This window comes from Giraffa tippelskirchi, chromosome 5, assembly GCF_054371585.1.
Source record: "Giraffa tippelskirchi isolate mGirTip1 chromosome 5, T2T-mGirTip1v1.2.pri, whole genome shotgun sequence".
Lineage (NCBI taxonomy): Eukaryota > Metazoa > Chordata > Mammalia > Artiodactyla > Giraffidae > Giraffa > Giraffa tippelskirchi.
Genome location: NC_137279.1, coordinates 190,754,280 through 190,763,182, shown reverse-complemented (window position 1 = coordinate 190,763,182; position 8,903 = coordinate 190,754,280). Strand labels below are relative to the sequence as shown.

Here is an 8,903-nt window from a genome sequence, read left to right as displayed (position 1 = left end):
ATGGGCATCATGGCCGCAGCGGGCTTCCCTAGAGGCTCAGATGGTACAGCGTCCGCCTGCAATGCGGGAGACCCAGGTTCGATCCCTGGGTTGGGAAGATCCCTTCGAGAAGGAAATGGCAACCCACTCCAGTAATCTTGCCTGAAAAATCCCGTAGACAGAGGAGCCTGGCAGGCTGCAGTCCATGGGGTCGCAAAGAGTCGGACATGACCGAGCGACTTCACTTTTCACTTCACGGCCACAGTTTTACTGCCCAGAGGGCACAAGTGTTAAGCCCCAAAGGGTAGCAGGATGTGCTATCCCAAAATATACCTTTTTGGTGTGAGGCTTATTCTGAGCTGATTATTTTGAGAAACGGCAGACACAGACTTCCCAGGTGGCTCAGTGGTAAAGAATCCGCCTGCTAATGCAAGAGATACAAGAGACGCAGGTTTGATCCCTGGGTCGGGAAGATCCCCTGGAGGAGGAAATGGCAACCCACTCCAGTATTCTTGCCTGGAGAATCTCATGGGCAGAGGAGCCTGGCTGGCTACAGTCCATGGGTCGCAGAGAGTCAGACCGAGCCGCATGCACACAAACACAGGAAAAGCCCAGCAAACAGAGTAGAAGTTGCCCTTTTCCTTTCTTAAAATACTTAGATCACTTAATTTTTAAAAATATTTATTTATTTTTATTTGGCTGCACCAGGCCTTGGTTGCTGCGTGTGGGATCATGAGTTGTGGCGTGTAAACTCCTATCTGTGTCATGTGGGATCTAGTTCCCTGACCAGGGATTGAACCTGGGCCCCTGCATTGGGAGCACAGAGTCTTAGCCACTGGACCACCAGGGAAGTCCCAAAGTTGCCCTTTGGTAAGAGAAATCTACACATCTTAAGGGTGTCTCCATGTATAAGGGGGGGTCTCCCTCTCTGCACCAGGAATAGAAGTCGGCTGTAAATTACAAGAAACCTTTATCAGTGGTGAAGGCACCGTTTAGATCTGCAAGCAAACCTCACCCCTGTTTACCTGCTAATGTCTCGTGACTGAATCCCCACGTTTCTGTTTTGTCATTAATTAAGATGGGATTTGGGACTTCCCAGGTGGCATTAGTGGCAAAGAAACCGCCTGTCAATGCAGGAGACATAAGAGACATGGATTCGATCCCTGGATTGGGAAGATCCCCTGGAGGAGGGCGTGGACCCACTGCAGTGTTCTTGCCTGGGGAATTCCCATGGACAGAGGAGCCTGGCGGGCTGCAGTCCACGGGGTCAGAAAGAGTCGGAAACGACTGAGCAAGGAAGCACAGCACAAATATGTTACTAAACTTCAGTTTGCTTTTCTCTTGTTACTCTGTCTTTTATTTCAGAGATCTCAGCCAAGAACTGGGAAGGGTAGAGAGAAAACTGTTTTCTCCCCTGCAGCCATCTGCCTCTTTCCAGGGAACCCCCAGTCCTGTTACACTGAGAAGGGGACTCAGGACCCTCGCTCAGCCCCAGACCTTAGCTGTTGACCAAAGCCGCTGTCTGTTCTGGCAGGACAGAGATGAGCTGCCGACTCCCAGGAGGAGGGCCTCTGGCCTTGAGGAGGAGGGGGACATGGGAGGCAGGGACAGGGCTGAGGTTGGGCAGGGGCCAGTCCCGGAAGGACGGACAGACAGCCTCCAAAACAAGCCCAGATAAGGGGACAAAGACGTGTCTGTGCACGGCTGAGAGGGAGCAAAGACGAGACCGACAGGGCCGCCGTGCACAGGTCTGCTCCTGTGAGTATGAGTGTATATATGTTTGTGTGTGTGTTCGTGTAAAGTACATCCCTAACTTTCCGCTTCCCAGTCTTGAGCAAGACCTTGCTTCTGTCTGATGGTTGATAAATGTATTGTAGGGAAAACTATCCATTCAGATTATTGCAACATATTCAATATTCAAATGATTTCAGTTCCTAAAGGAAACGGGGCATTTATTCACTCACTGATTCATTCATTCACGTGGCCCTTTCATTCTGTGCGAGGCCTTGCTTCAGAAGAAAAGCCTGACTTTGTTTTTGCGGTTATATTCACCCACTGGTCACTCGCTCACTCACCAGTTCAATGACTGTTTCCTGAGTGGCCTCCAGGAACAAGGCGAGTGGGCACCCTCCACCCTTTGGAAGCGTCCGGGGTGAAGCCTTTTCTGGTGTCCTCGAGACGTCCTCTCTCACGTTCGATCACAGTGTTTCCTGTGCTTATTGCGGCTTCCGAGTTTCCATTCTTGCTGGAAAGAATCTCCCCGCAGACTTGCTCCTGTTCAGGGCCTGGGAAGGCAACCTGCCCTCTGCTGTGTTTGTGGAGGACCACTGTGACCTCAGGCCGCAGGGCTCAGGGAGAAGGGTCCCCCACAGCACCCCTGGAGAAGGAGACGGGGTCGGACCAGACCCCTGCCTTCCCCTGCGTGACCTTCCAGGCTGGTGGCTCTTCAGCACACCGGCTGCATGTTTCTGGGTGGCCGAGGTGGGCACTGTGTTTTTGATGATTCTGAGTGTCTTTGCTACTCTTGGGGGCTGACCCGTATACTCTTATTGTACAGCTGACACGAGTCATTTAATGTTTATATCAGTACTGAGTTTGTGAAGTTTTCTTTGGCGTGCCTCATTCCGCAGTAAGTTCCCAGAGGGCATTTCTAGGGGCCCTTGTAGGTCTCGGCACAGTTGTGGGGACACAGGATGGGTCTGATAGGCGCTGAATGGAGGGTAAATTTTGAGATCTGTTGTGTAAGAGAAAAGATGTGTCAGACTGCTCTCGGGAGTGCTGTCTGGCTCCAGGAGGAAATGTGGGTGGGATACAGACACAGCATCCAGAAAGGCAACCGGGAGGCCTGGGTGCTGTGGGGGAGCTGAGCAGAGTGGACCATGGGGGCGCTGAGGGCCGGGGAGCAGGCATGGGTGCAGGTCACAGGGCAAGCGGAGGAAGGGGCTTCTTGGCGTCAGGCCCCAAGGGAGGCCAGGGATGCCATGGCAGATTCGGAGAGCCTCAGATGAACCTCCAGCTGCAGAGACCCTGAGGAGGGCTGGCCTCAAGTTGGGTGGTTTCCCCCCACGGACGTTTCCTGGACCATTAATTCCAGAACATGGTAACAGGTAGTCCGTGAAAGATGTGTCTGGGCTCCAGCAAATGGCGGAAGTGCTGGTTTCCACAAAGTTGAGCTGGTTGCAATGTGGGGCTTCTGTGCGCAAATGCCTTGACTCTCCCAGAAAGGATCACAAGGAACGGTCATTTCAGCCCCATCGGACCTCAGACCTTGTCCTGGAAACACATCACCAGTCTAGAATCCACAGAGCCCACTTTGGAGATAACAGAGAAGAGTGTGTCTGATAAGACCGAGGCCAAGGGCCCTTCTGGCTGTGAGACTGCAACAGGGAGGTTCATCCACTGAGCTGGGTGCTTTATTGGAGCTTTGAGAGGCTGCCCTGTCCACTTGGGCTGTAACAGAACACCGCAGATTGGGTGACTTATTAACAATAGCGATTTACTCCTCACTGTCCTGGTGGCTGGGAAGGCCAAGATCACGATGCGAGCAGATTCAGTGTATGGTGGGGTCTGCTTTCTGGTTCACTGTGTGCTCTCAGGGTGGGGGTGATGAGAGATCTCTCTGCGGTCCCTTTTACAAGAGCCTGAATCCTATTCATAAGGTCTCTGCCCTCATCCCTTATTCCCTTCCCAAAGACCCCACTCCTAAAACTCTCACATTGAGGGTTAGGTTTCAACACGTGAATTTTTGGGGGGTACAAATATTTTAAAAACTTAAGATTATGGCATCCAGTCCCATCACTTCATGGCAAATAGAAGGGGAAAAGGTGGAAACAGTGGGAGACTTTATTTTCATGGGCTCCAAAATCACTGTGAATGGTGACTGCAGCCATGAAACTAAAAGACACTTGTTCCTTGGAACGAAAGCTATGACAAATGTAGACAGCATATTAAAAAGCAGAGACATCACTTTGCCGACAAAGTTGCATATAGTCAAAGCTATGGTTTTTCCAGCAGTCATGTAGGGATGTGAGAGTTGGACCATTAAGAAGACTGAACACTGAAGAACTGATACTTTTGAACTGTGGTGTTGGAGAAGACTCTTGAGAGTCCCTTGCACTGCAAGGAGATCCAACCAGTCAATCCTCAAGAAAATCAACCCTGAATATTCATTGGAAGGACTGATGCTGAAGCTGAAGCTCCAATACTTTGACCACTGGATGTGAAGAACTGACTCATTGGAAAATACCCTGATGCTGGGAAAGATTGAAGGCAGGAGGAGCAGGGGACAACAGAGGATGAGATGGCTGGGTGGCATCACTGACTCAATGGACGTGAACTTGGGCAAACTCTGGGAGATGGTGAAGGACAGGGAGGTCTGTTGTGCTGCAGTCCGTGGGGCTGCGAAGAGTCATGCAGGACTGAGCGACTGAACAACGACAAGAAGCATTCAGTCCATCTAAGTGACTTTCTGAACAACCTGGAATCAGGATGCATTTTAGGTACATCTACCCTGAGGAGTTGAAAAAATACAAGACAGATTGGTTGCTGAGTTCTGGAGTTTGTAGGCAGTTTAATGATAATTATTAAAGTAACAGGCATCACTCTGCAGGGTACCTGCACAGCTCAGGAGGCTCTTTTCTGCTCAGAGCTTCCTCTTTTCACCATGTTTGTCGTGGTCCCCCTACCTCCACCCACCTCGTCCAGCTGATGGGCCGTGGGTGACTGTATGGGAAATCAGGGTGGGGGCAGGGGAGGGACTGACGTCAGGCAGGGCTGCTCCCTTGTCAATACCAGAACCATGGGCTGTTGTGAGTACTGAGAAGCAGAGACACAGACAAGAGATGGGGGGGGGGGCGCACAGAGGATCCCTGAAGCTAACAGCTCTTCCCTTCCAGGTCTGGCTGCCCTCTGTTTTGTCAGACATGAGTAGATGTCTAACGTCTACACGAGTAGATGTCTAACAAAATCCCTTTGACTCCAATTAGCTTGAGTTGGTTTGGTGACTTGCGACCAAAAGAATGTTTTCAAAATCTCCTTGTGAGTGCCTGCCGTTTCAGGCCCTGTGCTGGGTCTTGTCCACACCTGACATTTCTGTACTCACAACTTCACATGGCTAAGGCCCAACTTTATTCATCATTTATAGATGAAGTGAGGTTCAGAGAGGTCATGTGACCTGCGAAGGTCACACAGCCAGCAAAGCTCAGAGCAATCTTCAAAACCCAGTCCGTCTGATGCCAAGGCCGTGGCTCAGCCTCTCTCTGCACTTGCCGAGCTGTACTCTCCTCTCTGCAGTGGGGAGGGCAGGGTAGGGGCCCGGTGGGCCCTAGACTGGCCCTCAGGGGAGCAGGTGATATGGGGTTCCAGCTTCAGCCAAGAGCCCTATTGCTCTGAGGGTTCCCCCAGACAGCATCCTGTCTGCAGAGCGGGTGGCGGGAGCTGGGTGGCTGTAAGGATCCCCGCTCCCACTGAGGGCGGGAAAGTGATCTCCAGGTGAGGACTCCTGCCTGGTCTCCGGGCTCTGTCACCAGCAGGGTCTGCAGCACCAGCTCAGCCCCTCACTCCCTGGCTGCAGCTCCCCCATCTCCACTGCCCCACCCTCCCCCTTCCCACTCCCCCCTCTGCTTCCACCCCCCTCCACCCCCCACCCCTGCCCAGTCCCAGTCCAGCTGCAGTGCAGGGACACTGTGTTGCCAATCCTTCAGTTGTGAAGAGTGACAAGGACGTCAGCCCAGGGAATTCTGACCACTCAGCAGATCTCACAGGAGCTAGACTGAAGCGGTTCGAGACTCTGCAGTTCTAGGGGTCAAATTAGACTCTGCCGCCTCTCTAGAGGGCCACGGCTGTCACAGCCCCACGGTCCTGTTCTGTCTCTCCGTCTCTGTCTTCTTGTTTCCCGCTGTCGCGGCCAAATGCTTGACCAGAGAAGGTAACTGTCTTAGTCACTCGGAACTAACAAGTGACGATGCGTGTGCATTCATGTTACCAGCAGTACCTCTGCTGCGGAGACCCTATGCACAGCACCCCTGGGGCCCCGGGGGCATCTAGCGGGTGACCCGTGCAGGCGTGCAGGGCTGTGCTCAGGAGGGCCCCGGGCTTGGTCTGGTGTTCTGTGTTGGTCTACTAACCTCCCAAAGGGCACGAGTTGGTCTAAGTTCTGTACTAGGGTCCTGGAATGATGTAACAAGTCACCACAGCCTGGACGGCTTAAACCAACAGGCGCGTGTGGTCTCACGGTTCTGGAGGCTTGGAAGTCAAGGTGTGGGTGGAGTTGGTCCCTTCTGGAAGCTCTGAGGGCATCCGTGCCTCTGTCCTGGCTTCCAGGGGTTGTTAGCAACCCATGGTATTTCTTGGATGTGAATCTGGGGGATACTCTTCAAGTCAGTACAGTCACATGGAGTCCAAAGGCCTCCTTTTGATTCAGGAACCCCCAAATGACCAGGCCTGAGACAAATGCCCGAGCTGCTCCTTACAGAGACAGATCTACACAGAAGCACATGGGTTGACCTTCTCATGAGTATTTATGACATCCATGGTATCATGAGTTGAATTATGTCCCCCCAGAACTTGCATGTTGAATTCCTAAGCTCCCTAAATGTGACTGTATTTGGAGTTCAGTTCAGTTCAGTCACTCAGTGATGTCTGACTTTTTGCGACCCCATGGACTGCAGCACGCCAGGCTTCCCTGTCCATTACCAGCTCCCAGAGCTTGCTTAACTCATGTCCATTGAGTCAGTGGCACCATCCAGCCATCTCATCCTTTGTCGACCCTTTTTCCTCCCGACTTCAATCTTTCCCAGGATCAAGGTCTTTTCCAATGAGTCAGTTCTTCACATCAGGTGGCCAAAGTATTGGAGTTTCAGCTTCAGCATCAGTCCTTTCGAACTGAAGAGAGGGTCTTTATAGATGTCATCGAGTTGCAGTGAGGTCATTGGGGTGGGCCCTGGTCCCACATGACCAGTGCCCTTATCAAAGGGGAAGGATGGACACAGACACACACTCACAGGGAGGACACCTTGTGAAGATAAAGGCAGGGATGGGGGTGATGCTTTTATGAGGTGACGAGTGGTGAAGGCTACAGCAAATCCCCCAAAGCAAGGGAGAGGCTTCAAACAGCTTCCTTCTCTCAGCCATAGAGGGAACCAACGTGCCCACACAATGTTTGGGGGTAGAAAGCACTGTTTCTCCACTTTTCAAGGAGATGGGTTTTCCCTATGTCTGGATCCTCCCGTAGTCCTGCCTGGCTCCCTCTGAACATCACCGAGAGCATCCTGGCTGCATCCCCCTTGCCGCCTACTCCCTCGTCCTGGATGAGGACATGGACACAGCAGTCTGCAGCCTCTGCGGTGGTCATGCCAGCCAAGGCTTCTCAGGCATGGACTGTGACCCCTCCGATGAGCCTCGGCACTTGGGAAAGTCCAGGTGGGTGGGTGCTGGGGGAGGTCTACTCCAGAGCCTCTTCCTTAGGGAGGGCAGCCAGGAATCTCAGCGGAAGCTGAGGAACCACCGGGAAAGGAGGGAATCCAGTGGTCTGTGGCTCAGAACACTCTTAGATTTAAGTATCCTATGTCTCAGTCTCAGAAGTGTATCTAAATCGAGCTGAAGTCCCCCCTCCCGCCATCGTCCCAGTTTCGCGTTTCCCCAAGGCTGCCTCGTGTGCCCCATGGCTGGCTGGGCAGGAGGGTGAGTAATTTCACTGTCAGCATGATGTGTAGCTAAAAGCAGCCGATGAGCTCAAGAACTGAATCATTTCCTCAGTTCTGCCCTCTGGATTCTAGGTGCTTTCTGCATGTGGGGCTGCAGCTGAGTCAAAGGCCGTATTATCATCAAGCCCACTGAGAAGCATTCCCAGTTTGTCCTCCAGGAAAACAAACATTCTCAGTAGCAGTTTCTAGAAGTGTCTCGACTCTCCTTAAGCAAAGGAGCCTGTGTATGGAGTCAAGCTCCCTAAATTGATGTTGAACCTGTGTTAACTCCAGCACCCCATGGCCCAGCCACAGCTTGGCTTCACCCTTAAACAAACACAATTCAACAACTGAAGGTAATTTAAAAAGTGATTCCAGGGGTGTCTGAGTTCTGGTAAAGGTGCAGGAGCTTGTACTGGACTAATCTTCCCACAAAGATAAAATGTAGAATGGGTTTCCCTAGTGGCTCAGATGGTAAAGAATCTGCCTGCAATGCAGGAGATCTGGGTTTGACCTGTGGTGGGAAGATCCCCTGGAGAAGGAAATGGTAACTCACTGCAGTGGTCTTGCCTGGGAAATCCCATGGATGGAGGAAACTGGCAGGCTACAGTCCAGGGAGTCGCAGAGAGTTGGGCATGACAGAGCGAGTAACAACACAAAATGTAAAACACTGTTTCACGACACTGGAGAGTAACTGGCTGAAACGCCTATGGGTGTGATCCTCGGAGGGCTCTTCTCTGTCTGCTCAGGGTGGCGCAGCTAGAACTTACAGGTCTGAGAAGTCGGAGGATGGGGTTTGGTGGCCAGGGTGGCTGGAAAAGGAGAGGTGAAATCTTAATTACCGTGGGGTTTTCTTATGAATGGGTATTGGACTTAGCAAATGCTTTTTCTGCATCTACTGATATAATCGTGTGATTTTTCTTTTTTAGCTTCTTGATGTGGTGGATTGTGTTAACTAATTCTTGAATATTGAACTAGTCTTGCATACCTGGGATAAATCCCACTTGGTCATGGTGTACAATTAATTCTTTCTATACTTTGTTGGATTTGATTTGAGAATATTTTGTTAAGGATTTTTGCATCCGTGTTCAGAAGAGTTATTGGTCTGGCAGTTTTCTTATAATGTATATGGTTTTGGTATTAGGATAATGCTGGCCCCATAGGATGCATTAGGAAATATTTCCTCTGATTCTATCCTTTGAAAGAGATTGTAGAAAACTGATGTAATTTCTTTCTTAAATG

The 8,903-nt window shown here is 51.4% G+C and overlaps 1 protein-coding gene and 1 non-coding gene across 3 annotated transcripts in view; one reads left to right on the top strand and one right to left on the bottom strand.

The window, feature by feature from the left end:
• Positions 1 to 757: 757 nt before the first annotated feature.
• TRNAG-CCC (transfer RNA glycine (anticodon CCC)) lies at positions 758 to 829 on the bottom strand. The gene has a single exon. It is a non-coding gene; the product is annotated as a tRNA-Gly (tRNA).
• Positions 830 to 1,679: 850 nt separating this feature from the next.
• The window catches only part of RAB17 (RAB17, member RAS oncogene family), a 38,018-nt gene continuing 30,794 nt past the window's right edge, over positions 1,680 to 8,903 (top strand). The window contains exon 1 of one of the 2 annotated variants that reach the window (XM_081491121.1): positions 1,680 to 1,727. The gene's annotated coding sequence lies outside the window, so the exon portion shown is untranslated. Of the gene's footprint in view, positions 1,738 to 8,903 lie in introns of both variants that reach the window. The other variant, XM_081491120.1, reaches the window with a different exon arrangement.